Source organism: Bos indicus, chromosome 16 (genome assembly GCF_029378745.1).
Source record: "Bos indicus isolate NIAB-ARS_2022 breed Sahiwal x Tharparkar chromosome 16, NIAB-ARS_B.indTharparkar_mat_pri_1.0, whole genome shotgun sequence".
In the NCBI taxonomy this organism is placed as follows: Eukaryota; Metazoa; Chordata; class Mammalia; order Artiodactyla; family Bovidae; genus Bos; species Bos indicus.
The window spans coordinates 62,724,122-62,740,415 of NC_091775.1; the positions used below are offsets into that span (position 1 = coordinate 62,724,122).

General features: G+C 38.6%; 1 protein-coding gene across 1 annotated transcript in view; it reads left to right on the forward strand.

Moving 5' to 3' along the window:
• The window catches only part of XPR1 (xenotropic and polytropic retrovirus receptor 1), a 208,152-nt gene that overhangs the window by 89,908 nt on the left and 101,950 nt on the right, over window positions 1-16,294 (forward strand). The window lies entirely within an intron of this gene.

Here is a 16,294-nt window from a genome sequence, read left to right on the forward strand (position 1 = left end):
GCATTCTTTGGCATTGCCTTTCTTTGGGATTGGAATGAGAACTGACCGTTTCCAGTCCTGTGGCCACTGCTGAGTTTTCCACATTTGCTGGCATATTGAGTGCAGCACTTTCACAGCATCATCTTTCAGGATTTGGAGTAGCTCAACTGGAATTCTATCACCTCCACTAGCTTTGTTCATAGTGATGCTTTCTAAGGCCCACTTGATTTCACATTCCAGGATATCTGGCTCTAGGTCAGTGATCACACCATCGTGATTATCTGGGTCGTGAAGATCTTTTTTGTACAGTTCTTCTATGTATTCTTGCCACCTCTTCTTAATATCTTCTGCTTCTGTTAGGTGCATACAATTTCTGTCCTTTATTGAGCCCATCTTTGCATGAAATGTTCCCTTGGTATCTCTGATTTTCTTGAAGAGATCTCTAGTCTTTCCCATTCTGTTCTTTTCCTCTATTTCTTTGCATTGATCGCTGAGGAAGGCTTTCTCATCTCTTCTTGCTGTTCTTTGGAACTCTGCATTCAGATGCTATATCTTTCCTTTTCTCCTTTGCTTTTCACTTCTCTCCTTTTCACAGCTATTTGTAAGGCCTCCTCAGACAGCCATTTTGCTTTTTTGCATTTCTTTTCCATGGGGATGGTCTTGATCCCTGTCTCCTGTAAAATGGCACGAACTTCCATCCATAGTTCATCAGGCCCTCTGTCTATCAGATCTAGGCCCTTAAAGTCTATTTCTTACTTCCACTGTATAATCATAATGGATTTGATTTAGGTCATACCTGAATGGTCTAGTGGTTTTCCCTACTTTGTTCAATTTAAGTCTGAATTTGGCAATAAGGAGTTCATGATCTGAGCCACAGCTCCCGGTCTTGTTTTTGCTGACTGTATAGAAAAAGCTTCTCCATCTTTGGCTGCAAAGAATATAATCAGTCTGATTTTGATGTTGACCATCTGGTGATGTCCTTATGTAGAGTCTTCTTTTGTGTTGTTGGAAGAGGGTGTTTGCTATGACCAGTGTGTTCTGTTAGCAAAACTCTATTATCCTTTGCCCTGCTTCATTCTGTATTCCAAGGCCAAATTTGCCTGTTACTCCAGGTGTTTCTTGACTTCCTACTTTTGCATTTCAGTCCCCTATAATGAAAAGGACATCTTTTTTGCATGTTAGTTCTAAGAGGTCTTGTAGGTCTTCATAGAACCATTCAACTTCAGCTTCTTCAGCATTACTGGTTGGGGCATAGACTTGGATTACCGTGATATTGAATGGTTTGCCTTGGAAACGAACAGAGATCATTCTGTTGTTCTTGAGATTGCATCCAAGTACTGCATTTCGGACTCTTTTGTTGACCATGATGGCTACTCCATTTCTTCTAAGTGATTCCTGCCCACAATAGTAGATATAATGGTCGATTCCTGCCCACAGTAGTAGATATAATGGTCATCTGAGTTAAATTCACCCATTCCAGTCCATTTTAGTTCGCTGATTGCTAGAATGTTGACATTCACGCTTGCCATCTCCTGTTTGACCACTTCTAATTTACCTTGATTCATGGACCTAACATTGCAGGTTCCTATGCAATATTGCTCTTTACAGCATCGGACCTTGCTTCTATCACCAGTCACATCCACAAGTGGGTATTGTTTTTGTTTTGGCTCCATCCATTCATACTTTCTGCAGTTATTTCTCCACTGATCTCCAGTAGCATTTTGGGCACCTACTGACCTGGGGAGTTCTTCTTTCAGTATCCTATCATTTTGCCTTTTCATACTGTTCATGGGGTTCTCAAGGCAAGAATACTGAAGTGGTTTGCTATTCCCTTCTCCAGTGGACCACATTCTGTCCGACCTCTCCACCATAACCCATCCGTCTTGGGTGGCCCCACACGGCATGCCTTAGTTTCATTGAGTTAGACAAGGCTGTGGTCCGTGTGATCAGATTGGCTAGTTTTCTGTTAGAGAAACCCAAGTAAGACGGTAGGTGTTATGAGAGGGCATCAGAGAACAGACACACTGTGAAACCATAAGAACAGAAAACTAGCCAATCTGATCACACAGACCACAGCCTTGTCTAACTCAATGTTAAAAGTAATGGCATATAAATGTTCAAAACTCTTTCACTTTCTAATTATTTTGCTATACTGTACTAATGTATGTCTGTTATATCCGTATGATTTACATAATGATGTGCTATTGTATATCTCTTCCCAAGTCTTTGTTTGGGAAAGTATTGGTAGCGTGACAGAAATCTGTCATGTTAGCATTTACACCGTGGAAACTGGTAAATACTGTAAACCAGAGCTTGATTTATTATGTTGTTGATTGTCTGGATTTAAGAAAATGACAGAGAAAACTCCAGTAAAGCAGATTAAACAGTCTGTTTTCTGTTGTTGTGTCTAAACTGTTATCTAATTCAGCAAAGAAATTGCTCATTTTATTGATGTACAAGTGTGAGGTTATGCCATACATGTTTGTCATTTTACTTTTCTCTTTTTCTTTCACATAAATGAAATTATCAAACAACATTAAGGTTGGAACTACACTCATTCATCAATTGCAACCCTAGGTTGGTTTCTCATCACTTTTTTTTTTTTTTTCATGAATTTAGAATTTATTTTATTTTATTTTTTTTCCCCAAGATTTAGTCAAATTGTATTTTTTTTCAAGATTTCTTTTTTTTAAATTTAATTTAATTTTATTTTTAAACTTTACATAATTGTATTAGTTTTGCCAAATATCAAAATGAATCCGCCACAGGTATACATGTATTTCCCATCCTGAACCCTCCTCCCTCCTCCCTCCCCTACCATCCCTCTGGGTCGTCCCAGTGCACTAGCCCCAAGCATCCAGTGTCGTGCATCGAACCTGGACTGGCATCTCGTTTCTTACATGATATTTTACATGTTTCAATGTCATTCTCCCAAATCTTCCCACCCTCTCCCTCTCCCACAGAGTCCATAAGACTGTTCTATACATCAGTGTCTCTTTTGCTGTCTCGTACACCGGGTTATTGTTAACATCTTTCTAAATTCCATATATATGTGTTAGTATACTGTATTTATGTTTTTCCTTCTGGCTTACTTCACTCTGTATAATAGGCTCCAGTTTCATCCACCTCATTAGAACTGATTCAAATGTATTCTTTTTAATGGCTGAGTAATACTCCATTGTGTATATGTACCACAGCTTTCTTATCCATTCATCTGCTGATGGACATCTAGGTTGCTTCCATGTCCTGGCTATTATAAACAGTGCTGCGATGAACATTGGGGTACACGTGTCTCTTTCCCTTCTGGTTTCCTCAGTGTGTATGCCCAGCAGTGGGATTGCTGGATCATAAGGCAGTTCTATTTCCAGTTTTTTAAGGAATCTCCACACTGTTCTCCATAGTGGCTGTACTAGTTTGCATTCCCACCAACAGTGTAAGAGGGTTCCCTTTTCTCCACACCCTCTCCAGCGTTTATTATTTGTAGACTTTTGGATCGCAGCCATTCTGACTGGTGTGAAATGGTACCTCATAGTGGTTTTGATTTGCATTTCTCTGATAATGAGTGATGTTGAGCATCTTTTCATGTGTTTGTTAGCCATCTGTATGTCTTCTTTGGAGAAATGTCTATTTAGTTCTTTGGCCCATTTTTTGATCGGGTCGTTTATTTTTCTGGAGTTGAGCTGTAGGAGTTGCTTGTATATTTTTGAGATTAGTTGTTTGTCAGTTGCTTCATTTGCTATTATTTTCTCCCATTCTGAAGGCTGTCTTTTCACCTTGCTAATAGTTTCCTTTGATGTGCAGAAGCTTTTAAGGTTAATTAGGTCCCATTTGTTTATTTTTGCTTTTATTTCCAATATTCTGGGAGTTGGGTCATAGAGGATCCTGCTGTGATGTATGTCAGAGAGTGTTTTGCCTATGTTCTCCTCTAGGAGTTTTATAGTTTCTGGTCTTACGTTTAGATCTTTAATCCATTTTGAGTTTATTTTTGTGTGTGAGAATTATTTTGCTCCATGGAATTTACAGTAAACATTATTGTATATTTTATTATAATTATAAATTGTGCCTTGTGTATCCTTTATGTTTTAAAATTTGTAATAAACACATACGTTTCATACACACACATGCACACATTGAGAACTGATTATTTACTAGCACAAGACTGTGTCTGGCACAGAACAGCATTTATTAAATACTACTTTCCCCTTTCCTTTGCTCCCCTTTGGCCTTTTCAAACAGAATCAAAATACCTGCCATGATTAGAGTAATCAGAGTTGGTGAAAGAAAATCTTAACACTGGCTTTAATTTAAGATTAGTATATCATCCAGTATTATCACTTTCATCATTATTAAAAACATACCTTAGTTTAAAGGACAATTTGTAGGAATTAGGGAGTATGGTTTTCTTTTGTATTTCTGTGCTAGGAGCTTTCAGGTCTGAAAATACCAAATTTCAAAGAGGAATATTAGAAACTTCAAGAACATAATGTTTACTGAATATTGAAAAACAACTATGAATCAGCACTTACGAACATATTCTTGAAAATGTTTTCCCAAGAAATGGGAGTGATTTAAATTTTGAAACTTTTCATCCTTTTTTATCCTTTGTCCCCCTTCCAGTATTAATAAGGAAATGATTTTATAAAAAGCATTTCAGCTTTAGGTACAACACAGGCTGATTCTCTTTTTTCAGTCACTCCAGAGAGAGAGAGAGAGAGAGAGAGAGAGATGTATATGTATAGTGGATTCTTTGACAGTATTACATTTTCTATCATTATGATGGCTTTTCTTCCCATTTTCAATCTGGAATAAAGCATTTTTAAGGCTCCTGTTTGACAGAGTTTTTTTTTTTTTTTAAATGCATTCAGAATATATCCTGAAGGGTCATGTAGTCAGTGTTCTCTCTTCCCTCACTTCATCTAGTTTAAGTAAGAGAAAAGCAGCTGTATTTCTGCAGTACATAGCTCATTGCATTCCATTTCCCAAAGGAGAGGAACTAATTGCTGAACATACAGAAGAGAAAACATTGAGATACTTTTCTGTGTGGATTTAATATGTTACTAATCAGGGAAAAGTAAGCCTTTGCACGTTTTAATTTTGTTATTTCCAAACAAATAACATGGAGTAATAGTGTTTCCTCCTCACGTACGTTTGAAAATATGTATAGGAACGGTTAAATTATATTTATGTCTTTGTGGGAAAGCAATTAACTATACATATGTGGGTATATTTCTGGGCTCTCTATTGTATTCCGTAGGGTTTATCCTTATGCCAGTGTAACACTTGTCTTCATTACTGTAGCTTCATAGTTAAGTCCTAAAATTGGACAATGTAAATGTTCCAGCTTTTTTCTTCATCTTCAGAATTGTTTGGCTATTCTAGGTTTTTTGACATTCCCAAATAAAGTCTAAAATCTATACTTGTCAAGTTTTGCAAAAAAGCCTGCTGGGATTTAGTCTGGAATTGCACTGAATCTGTAAATCATTTTGGTGAGAATTCACATATTAACAATGTTAGTATATAACAATGTGAATATTTTAATCAATGAACATGATATATTTCTCCACTTACTTAGGTCTTCTTTGTCTTTGTAGTGTTTTTAGTTTTCTTGTAGTTTAGTTTTCCACATTTTTGTGTACAGATCTTGCCTATATTTTTCTAAATTTATCCCTAAGAATTAAATATTTTTGACACTATCATAGATAATAGTATTTTAAATTTTTATTTTCTAGTCATTTGTTGCTAGCTCTTCAGTCGTGTCCGACTCTTTGCAACTCCATGGACTGTAGCCCACCAGGCTCCTCTGTCCATCAGGATTCTCCAGGCAAGAATATTGGAGTAGATTGCCATGACCTCTTCCAGGGGGGTCTTCCCAACCCAGGGATCGAACCCAGGTCTCTTAGGTCTCCTGCATTGGCAGGAGAGTTCTTCACCACTAGCACCACCTGGGAAGCCATGTTAGTATATAGAAATATAGTTAAATTTTGTGTATTGTCCTTACAGTCTGAAATGTAGTTAAGTTCACTTATTCGTTCTAGTAGTGCTTTTGTAGATTTCTTAGAAAGTGGTGCATACACTTTGTATTGTCTGTGAATAAGAACAGTTTTGATTTTTTTTTTTATTCCTGATCCATATGGTTTATTTTATTGTTTCTTGTTGTTGTTAACCCAGTTAAATTCTCCTGTACTCCTTGGTATAGCTTTTCTAATAAGGCCATTCAAAGCATACCTTTTAGATCAGTTCCTAGTAAATAATACTTGGAATGAATTTACTAGAAAATGGAAGTTTCTGATCTTTACAATAAATCGAGATTCTTTAAAGCTGTATCTCTTACCTGCTACTGTTCAAAAATTTACAGAAATTTTATATTAGATTTACTTTGTGAGCATTAACATTAGTTTTATTTATAAAATAGGAGTAAAAGGGAAGCCAAATTTGCTGATAGCATTTACAAATTTTGCATGTTCTTCTATTTGTGTGTTCTAGTATAGTTGTCATAATGCATAATTGTTTTATCCATTTCCTGGAAAATTAAATGTAGGTCACTTTCAGAGGTAGAATAATTTAAATGAGCCAATAGTTCAATTTGCAGTGGCAGACCCTCTTTCCTGTGGAATAGAAAGAGCAGATGGCAATAATCATTGAAATAAATCTCACCACTATGTCTATAATTTTAAGTGTGTAAGGCATGGTGAGCTCATCTTTCACATAGACTGTTGAAAATTGTTTCCATCAAGAGGAAGGAGAAAGGAGGAGTTAATGTCTAAAGGGAATAAATATGTCGCCCATAAGTCTGGGGATATGAGCTTGGACCCTTATAAATACAGAAAGCAATATAATGATAGCATCATCTGTGACACTTAGTAATGGAAAAAGAGGAAGAAGATAGTATGAGTAGGATGAAAATAAGATTGAAATTCAAGTAAAAGTTGAATGTTTATGGCATTAATTAACATTTGCTTACAGACTCACATACTAACCATGGATAACAGAGGATAAAATGGACTGGAAATTGAACTTGGCTTATAAACAAGACAGAAAAATTGTAACAGAATAAAGGGTAGTAGTTAGCTTAGATGACTAAATTTTTTAAAGGATTATTCTTTTCTCTTTTTGGAATTGTATGGCTAAATGTGTTTTTCTCTTTGGTATACTTCCATTACTGATGCTAAAGTTATTTGGATATTGACACGTTACCTTAAAACATTGGATGATACCGGTATTTCCCTGTTCCTATCTTAATCTTTTTGGAGGGTTTTAGAAATAGCAACTTTCACCAAAGTCCTGTATGCTTGATTTTTGGCATTTGAAACTTGCCTTATTTTCATCTTCTGTATGTAACTATTACTGTCATTTTTCTTTGAAGACAGGAATTTCCACATTGCTCAGCCGTACACCTTGGTTAAACAACTTGATTGTGGTGAAGAGTTTTGATTGACTGTACTTTTAACTGAAGATTAACTAATTTTGATTTAACAGATCCCAGAGGAATAATGCTCTTCCATAGACTGCCTCTGAAATGTCTGATTGTGTAGGAAAATTGAACATTCAGTAATTTTTTTTTTTTTTTTTAGAAATATAATGGTTTCCAGATTACAGATCTTCTGGCTTGTCATTGAATCATCATAGACAATATCAATGTGCTTTTAAAGAGTACTAGAAGGGAATGTTCTTGCCTGGGAAATCCCATGGACGGGAAGAGCCTGGTAGGCTGCAGTCCATGGGGTTGCGAAGAGTCCGACACGACTGAGCGACTTCACTTTCACGCATTGGAGAAGGAAATGGCAACCCACTCCAGTGTTCTTGCCTGGAGAATCCCAGGGACGGGGGAGCCTGGTGGGCTGCCATCTATGGGGTTGCACAGAGTCGGACACAGTGAAGCAACTTAGCAGCAGCAGCAGAATGTATAGTTACTGATAATGATCTTAAATAGTCACAATGAATCATAGAACTAAAAAATAATTCTCCAATTTGATACTGCAACATTGTTTCAGAATTTGATAGGAATACCACATGATAAAAAAGTAACAGATACCTAAAAGTTGCTTTTAATGCTTTAAAAAACAAAAGTAGAATAGTTGAGCTGTGTATTGTGTAGAAACAATACTGTGTTAGCAGCAGAATCTGAATTTGAATCCCAATGAACTCTGCTCTTTAGTTGACTTTTGGCAGATCTCTTTGAGCCTAAGTTTGCTCTATATAAAATAGTAATTGGAGTTTTGACAGTTGAAGATGGCTCTGTGCACAGGACCTAGCAAATTGTAGACACTCAACAAATCATAGTTGAATCTCTTCTGAAAAAAAGTAAAACAACTAGAAAGTATTACATGTCAGGGTAATTGTCTTTAAAGAGGCAGTATTGAAAATGTTAGAACTGTCACTTCAGTTGTACTACTAATAAATAAGCTGAGAGGAAAAATAATTTTCTTTTTAGTTTTGTGGTAGTATAGTATTCCTTTCATCACTGTTATATTTTATCTTGTATTCTTATCAATTTGATACATGTCTATAAAATCAGCATCCTGTATTTTGGCTGAGAGAAGGAAATATCTTCTACTTCTAGCGTAGTTCTAGCTAGCACAGTCCTAAGCATATATTCATAAGTTCTTCAAGAGATGGGAATACCAGGCCACCTTTCCTGCCTCCTGAGAAATCTCTATGCAGGTCAAGAAGCAACAGTTAGAACTGGACGTGGAACAACAGACTGGTTCCAAATTGGGAAAGGAGTACATCAAGGCTGTATATTGTCACCCTGCTTATTTAACTTAAATGCAGAGTACATCATGAGAAACCTGGGCTGGAAGAAGCACAAGCTAGAATCAAGATTGCCGGGAGAAATATCAATAACCTCAGATATGCAGATGACACCACCCTTATGGCAGAAAAAAAAAGAAGAGCTAAAGAGTTCAGATGCTCAGTTGTGTCTGACTTTTTGTGATCCCATGGACCACAACATGCAAGCCCTCCCTGTCCATCACCAACTCCCAGAGCTTACCCAAAGTCATGTCCATTGAGCCGGTGATGCCATCCAACCATCTCATCCTGTTGGTCCCTTCTCCTCCCACCTTCAATCTTTCCCAGCATTAGGGTCTTTTCAGATGAGTCAACTCTTCGCATCAGATGGCCAAAGTACTGGAGTCAGTGTGAGCATCAGTCCTTCCAATGAATACCTAGGACTGATCTCCTTTAGGATGGACTGGTTGGATCTCCTTGCAGTCCAAGGGACTCTCAAAAGTCTTCTCCAACACCACAGTACAAAGGCATCAATTCTTTGCCTCTCAGCTTTCTTTGTAGTCCAACTCTCACATCCATACATGACTATTGGAAAAACCATAGCCTTGACTAGACGGACCTTTTTTGGGAAAGGAATGTCTCTGCTTTTCAATATGGTATCTAGGTTGGTCGTAACTTTCCTTCCAAGGAGTAAGCGTCTTTTAATTTCATGGCTGCAGTCACCATCTGCAGTGATTTTGGAGCCCAAGAAAATAAAGTCTGACACTGTTTCCACTGTTTCCCCATCTATTTCCCATGAAGTGAGGGGACCAGATGCCATGATCTTAGTTTTCTGAATGTTGCGCTTTAAGCCAACTTTTTCACTCTCCTCTTTCACTTTCATCAAGAGGCTTTTTGGTTCCTCTTCACTTTCTGCCATAAGGGTGGTGTCATCTGCATATCTGAGGTTGTTGATATTTCTCCCGGAAATCTTGACTGCAGCTTGTGCTTCTTCCAGCCCAGCGTTTCTCATGATGTACTCTGCATATAAGTTAAATAAGCAGGGTGACAATATACAGCTTGACGTACTCCTTTCCCAATTTGGAACCAGTCTGTTGTTCCATGTCCAGTTCTACCTGTTGCCTCCTGACCTGCATACAGGTTTCTCAAGAGGCAGGTCAGATGGTCTGGTATTCCCATCTCCTTCAGAATTTTACACAATTTATTGTGATCCACACAGTCAAAGGCTTTGGCATAGTCAATAAAGTCAATAAACCCCCCTAATAATTTACTCCAAAAGCCCAGTGCATGGTACTGGAATCTGAAGGGGATGAGGAGGACACCTGCATGGGCAGGAGTAGATATCTGTTGCCATGGGATACTGGTTACACACAGGGGATTGATCAAATAAGTACATATGTTGAAAGTAGTAGGAGCCAGTTTTCTAACTTTTAGGGAAGGAAATTTCAGATATGGAGAGGAATAAAACTAGAATGAACTTTACGGTTGGGATTAGCATTGGAGATACTATGATGAACTGATGTTTTTCAGCGTATATAGGTAGACATGTTGTGTGGATGTGTATACATATATGCCTTAGTTCTGTCTACTGAGAGGGCCTGGAAATCAACACCCCGTGAAAAATGAGCTCACTGAGCATCCAGATGTTAGTTTCTAAGTATAGTTAGTTCTATTCTAGCACTTATTTTGAAAACATGAGTTTGTTCCAGTGCAGTTAATATATTAGGAAACAGGTGGAAAGCAAAGTGAATTTGGTGTTTGTTTATGTATAATAGTGCCCTCGATGTACTCAGACTACTATGCAGAGCTGAACTAAACTGTGTAACACACAATGCACACGTATGCACATCACAATTTACCAGCTGTCTTATTTTACCACTGGCGTCATCTACTACATCCATTCACATCCATTCCAAACTTTTTCTCATTTCGTATAACTCACCCTCTTCACCACTTCACAATAATCCAAAAATTATAGCCCTTCAGACTATCACTTTTCAGAAGCAAATTTGAGGTCTTTTTTTTTTTTTGGTGGGGGGGGTAAAATGCTACATTTATTGTGGCATTTATGTATTCTGTAGCCATTTAACATGTATAGAACTGTGATACTATTTTTATTAGGTTCCTGTTTTTTTAACATGCCCGAATGAAGATTTTGAGTTTTGTGTTCCTAATCCCACTTTATCCATAAGCCGTGCAGTTGTTACTGAACAACTTTGCATAGCACAGTGATTTGGGGGAACTTGTATATCATCCTGCAGAAGTGACTGAACCTTTCCTCACTAAAACAAACCAGAATTCCTTAGAGAAGTGGTTGATTCCAGGGCTGGGGGAGGGCACGTACAAGATGAAACTAGAGTACCTTGTTCCGAAAAATAAGGACTTACTTGAAGAATGATGGGGACATGTCAAAGTGATAGATAAACCTAATCAGGCCTCTGCTGGCCAAATCTAGGACATTTTAGGTATCAAAGTGAATAATGATAGTAATGAATAAATAGAGATCCATAAGTGCATACTGATAGAAATTTTAAAATAAATACATTTAATTCTGATGAAGATTAGGATATGTATATGGCCTCAAACTACCACTCTTTTAATTCCCTATTGATTACAGAGAGGGAAAATGACAATAAATTTTGATTAGGAACAGGCTACTAGCACATGCTTCACAAAATGCTTATTAATTACAAAGAGGAAAAATAATTCATTTACAATGGAGACGCCTACCACTTAAGGCAGCGCCTTAGTCAAGTAATTAGTAGCATTACCCATAATGGGGAAGGCAATGGCACCCCACTGCAGTACTCTTGCCTGGAAAATCCCATGGATAGAGGAGCCTGGTAGGCTGCAGTCCATGGGGTCGCTAAGAGTCAGACACGACTGAGCGACTTTACTTTCACTTTTCACTTTCATGCATTGGAGAAGGAAATGGCAACCCACTCCAGTGTTCTTGCCTGGAGAATCCCAGGGACGGGGGAGCCTGGTGGGCTGCCGTCTGTGGGGTCGTGCAGAGTTGGACACAACTGAAGCGACTTAGCTGTAGCAGTAGCAGCAGCAGCACCTGCAATTGGACAAATCTAAGTTGTCTGCCATCTGATCAAATGCAATAAGAAAAACACAGCATCACTTCTGTGAGGTTTCTGCCAAAGATGTATAACTTGAGTGTAGTCTTGAGAAATTACCAGAGAAACCCAAATTGAGGGACATTTTATAAAATAACTGCCTGCATATAATCTTCTAAAGTGTAAAGGTCATTAAAGTCCAGAAAAGACTGAAGAATTTTTTCAGATCAAAGGAAACTTAAGAGACATGACAACTAAATGTAATTCTGGATTGGATCTTTGGAGAAACGTGAATAGGATCTGAGGGTTAAATGGTAGTATGTATCTGAAACCCATTGGTGTCATTTCAGCGGGGCTCCAAAGAGCTCCAGTACCATAGTCTTTTATGTCTCAGTGCAGAGAAGAATTCGTTCAGCAAGAGCAAAGTGGAAGATAAATGATTTATTAGAATAGGACACTTGTGATGCTTATAAGCGGGTGCTCGAGAAATGCCATGCTCTGAGAACTTACTGGGCTACAGTTTTATAATCAAAAGAAAAGTAGAAAGGGGGAGAAGACCTTTGTCTTTCTTGACTAGATGTCATGTTTTCATCATTAGTTCCTCCTCCAGATTAAGCTGGGAAGTTTTCTTGTCCCTGAATGGTCAAGCCAGATCCACAAGTTAGTTGTTTATGTGTATTGAGAGCATGTGCTAGGGAGCATTAACTTACTGAGCTCACTGGGCAGGATGTGAGTCTCATGGCACCATTGTTCACTGTATTGGTGCATGTCCCGTGGTTCTGTTGCATGGGTTGTGGTTAAGCAAACCTGCTTTCACCATTAATCATTGACTTACAGTGTCTCCCGTATTTTTCTACTTACAATCCCCTGGTGGGCTTAACTGTTTAATCACCTGTTTTGTCCCTTCATTCTGTCCCCATCATTCCACCCTCCAGGTGTTTACCTTTTTATGCTTAAAAAATGGTAATAGGAGAAGTTCGTTCATTCATTAGCTATTTTGAGCCGAGATAGGGCATAGGCCTGCCTTGGGAAGGAGTGAACACATGACTTACTGTCCCTTCTGTATTATGACAACTGTAAGTTAGTGTCATTCTGGTTAGCATCATCTTTTTAGCTCAGATGTTAAGCCTTGAAGGGTGAGTCTACAAAAAGATATAAATTAAAAGAAATACAACAATAAGCATTAAAAAGGTCATTAAAAGGTTATAACCATGATTTTGAAGATCCAAACCATTTTTTTTCCCAGTTTCCAAATCTGTAATAGGGTCATTTAAGACCTCAATCTGTTTGTTCTTAGTTAGGCCTAGAATCTCAGTGTTTTGTATTTTAGGGAGGAACTAATGAAAACATAACATCTATTTTAAAAAGACAAACTCTTCTCTCCCTCCCCACTTTTCCTTTGATTATAAAACTGTAGCCCAGTAAGTTCTCAGGGCGTGACATTTCTCACCTGCCCGCTTGTAAGCCTCACATGCATCCTATTCTGATCACTTTTTATCTTCCACTTTGCTCTTGCTGAATTCTTCTCTGCACTGAGAAGTTATCTCAGTTATCAATTTAATCTGTTCCTTTTTTTCTGTTCTTGATATCATTTGGTGATGAAAGTGCCTCTCTTGCCCCGAGAGAGAGAGAGTGGCCCCTAATTCAGTTAGTAAGTCCCTTACATTAAAGAAATAGGATAATCAGACACAAATAGAAAGCAATGTAGAAAAAAACCGACTACTGATGTTACAGAAAAGGGGTCCCAGTAAAGTGTGGCCCTGTCTCCTGACACTCCCATTACATATTTTCTACAGTTGTTAAGGTTTTCAATTCTTTGGGTTAAAACCAAGAAGGTTGCACCACTGTATGTGAGAAATTCTATCAGGTGGCCTGCCATTTCAATGACCACTGAAGTCTTGGTATTAGTTATAAAGATCTCATCTTTAGGCAGAGCCATTTTGGCCTCGGGCCCTGTTAGTCTTCTGATTATGAGACGTTCAATGGCCAAGGGGCCCCTGTTACTCGCTGGCATCTGGGGCATTCTCTTTTCCAATGCCTTGGTTGTTTGGCACATAGATCACAATCTTTCTTCCGGTGTCCCATCTGTCCACACAGGGCAGGCACACTGATTTTGTCTGGGTACCTGTGGGACTTGTGGTCCACCATGGTCTGATTGGCCCAGAAAGCCTGGCCTCTTCTTTGGTTGTCCTGAATGGACAAAGCCATGTAATCATTTGAGCCTTTTGTTTATCTTTCTGGGTGCATTTCAGCCTTTTTAGCCATAGCCCTATTATTGAAAAATGAGTAAGCCAATTGGAGTAACTTGTTCGTAGAGATGTGAGAGCTAGCAGTTTTTAAATGTTGTGCCTGATATATTGGGCAGACTTGGCTATGCAATGCATGGCTTAAAGGGCTTGTCCCTTGAGGGAGGAAGGATCCACATACGTATACTTTTTAAAAGCTTTCAATAATCTCCCTTGAAAAACTGCAGGATTTTCATCTTGCCTCTGTTGGACTTTTTTTTTTTTTTTCCCTTAATTAACAGGCTTCACTGTAAACTTTTTTATTCCCTCTGTTTAACAATCATATAGTCCCATCTATCTCTGTCAATAAAATTTATTTGGCGATTCCATTGTGGATCTGCCGCAGGGACAGTGTTGTTCCCCACCTAGTGTACTATATGGCCTTCTTGGGCTTGGGCTGCCAATTGGTCTGTGTGGGCTCTGGCTGTAATAACCTCAACTGGTGTTTTGGCTGCCGCCTTTGAGATAGCCCTTGTTGGAACAGTCATTTCTGTAGATATAATAGCTTTCACTAGGGCAATAGTTGGCTATCCAAGAGTTTCCTTCCCGTGTTAAAATCCACCATGTAATTTAATTAAGATTTGTGCTCACAGCTTTAGATGTTATCGCTTCTAAAGTAGTCTCCCAACCAGGTGTTAATGTCCAAGAAACTGCCGCAAACAATTAGTATAGAAGGAGTCCCTAGCACTCTTGACAGTGAGTAAGAAGTGGTCTGGCTATAAATTGGAAATAAAAAATCAGCATTTTTAGAGTTGGAGAGAGGGAAAGACTGACATCAAGGCTCAGGAAGTCGTCTGTGGGGCACTTTTATTACTTAAGGAAAAGTAGTAAAGTAATGCTCAAAATTCTCCAAGCCAGGCTTCAACATTACGTGAACCGTGAACTTCCAGATGTTCAAGCTGGATTTAGAAAAGGCAGAGGAACCAGAGATCAAATTGCCAACATCTGCTAGATCATCGAAAAAGCAAGAGAGTTCCAGAAAAACATCTACTTCTGCTTTATTGACTATGCCAAAGCCTTTTACTGTGTGGATCACAATAAATTGTGGAAAATTCTGAAAGAGATGGGAATACCAGGCCACCTGACCTGCCTCTTGAGAAATCTGTATTGCAGGTCAGGAAGCAAGAGTTAGAACCAAACATGGAACAACAGAGTGGTTCCAAATTGGGAAAGGAGTACGTCAAGGCTGTATATTGTCACCCTGCTTATTTAACTTATATGCAGAGTACATCATGAGAAACGCTGGGCTGGAAGAAGCACAAGCTGCAATCAGGATTTCCGGGAGAAATATCAATAACCTCAGATATGCAGATGATACTACCGTATAGCAGAAAGTGAAAAAGAACTAAAGACCTTCTTGATGAAAGTGAAAGAGGAGAGTGAAAAAGTTGGCTTAAAGCGCAACATTCAGAAAACTAAGATCATGGCATTTGGCAAATAGATGGGGAAACAGTGTCAGACTTTATTTTTTGGGCTCCAAAATCACTGCAGATGGTGATTGCAGCCATGAAATTAAAAGACGCTTACTCCTTGGAAGGAAAGTTATGACTAACCTAGATAGCATATTGAAAAGCAGAGACATTCCTTTGCCAAAAAAGGTCCATCTAGTCAAGGCTATGGTTTTTCCAATAGCCATGTATGGATGTGAGAGTTGGACTACAAAGAAAGCTGAGAGGCGAAGAATTGATGCTTTTGAACTGTGGTGTTAGAGAAGACTTTTGAGAGTCCCTTGGACTGCAAGGAGATCCAACCAGTCCATCCTAAAGGAGACCAGTCTTGGGTGTTCATTGGAAGAACTGATGTTGAAGCTGAAACTCCAATACTTTGGCCACCTGATAGGAAGAACTGACTCATTTGAAAAGACCCTGATGCTGGGAAAGATTGAAGACAGGAGGAGAAGGAGATGACAGAGGATGAGATGGTTGGATGGCATCACTGACTCAGTGGACATGAATTTGGGTAAACTCCGGGAGTTGGTGATGGACAGAGAGGCCTGGTGTGCTGTGGTCCATGGGGTCACAAAGAGTCGGACACAACTGAGTGACTGAACTGATCTTAAGTCTTGGAAGTTGATTCCCTTTGGTTTTTCAGGGGTGGGGGGTGGGGTGGCATGGTGAACTTAAGAATACTTGATAAGAGGTCTTTTATCTAGGTGGGACATAGTCCTTTAAAACCTTTTTTTTTTTTTTTTTTTTACTATATATCCCCTGATTATAGATTATAAGCATTTGGTCT